The sequence below is a fragment of the Tupaia chinensis genome, unplaced genomic scaffold (genome assembly GCF_000334495.1).
Source record: "Tupaia chinensis unplaced genomic scaffold, TupChi_1.0 Scaffold000685_1, whole genome shotgun sequence".
Taxonomy (NCBI): Eukaryota; Metazoa; Chordata; class Mammalia; order Scandentia; family Tupaiidae; genus Tupaia; species Tupaia belangeri.
In genome coordinates this window covers 619,150-619,847 of record NW_006160208.1, presented here as the reverse complement: position 1 = coordinate 619,847, position 698 = coordinate 619,150, and positions in this window count along the sequence as shown.

Genomic DNA, 698 nt, shown 5'->3' with positions numbered 1-698 from the left:
TTTTTTTTTTTTTTTAATAGAAGGTCAGTTATTAGGTTTTTTTTTCCCCCCTCGTAGAGGATTTTGCTATAGGGCGTGTGCACTCGCCAGACAGACAGAGAGAGACAGAGAGACAGAAAGCGAGAAATCACCCCCCGGGGGGATGGCCACGCCGCAATCCCTTCTCCTCCATTCTCCCTTGGGGTCTTGGGCATGCACGCACATGTGCCCGGCATGAGTTTAAGCCACCGGGTCCGGGACACGAACAGCGGTTGAATACGTGGGAGTCCAGCGACATAGCCATTACGCTAACTGCTGGTCCCCAGGTTTTTTTTTTAATGTAGTTATGGAAGTTGAATCAAATAGGTTAATTATTTTTGAGGGCTCTCACTAGACCTTTGTTTAATGGTCTCCAAGGCTCTGAGCAGCGGTCTGGTGATTGATAGTCACATTGTTAAGAAACGGTTAAGGCGCTGGATACTCCCACATGGCCGACCGGGGTTCGAGTCCTAGACCTGGGGGCTTGCTTTCTCACTTCCTCTCTCTCTCTCTATCTCTCTCTGATCAAACTGAAAAATAATAATGATATTAATAATAAATAAAGTTAAATAAAATAAATCTTTAAAAAAAATGACTCACCCATAAATACATTCTACCTTTCATGAAAGAAAGATAACTTGGGGGACCAGCAGTTAGCGTAATGGCTATGTCACCGGACT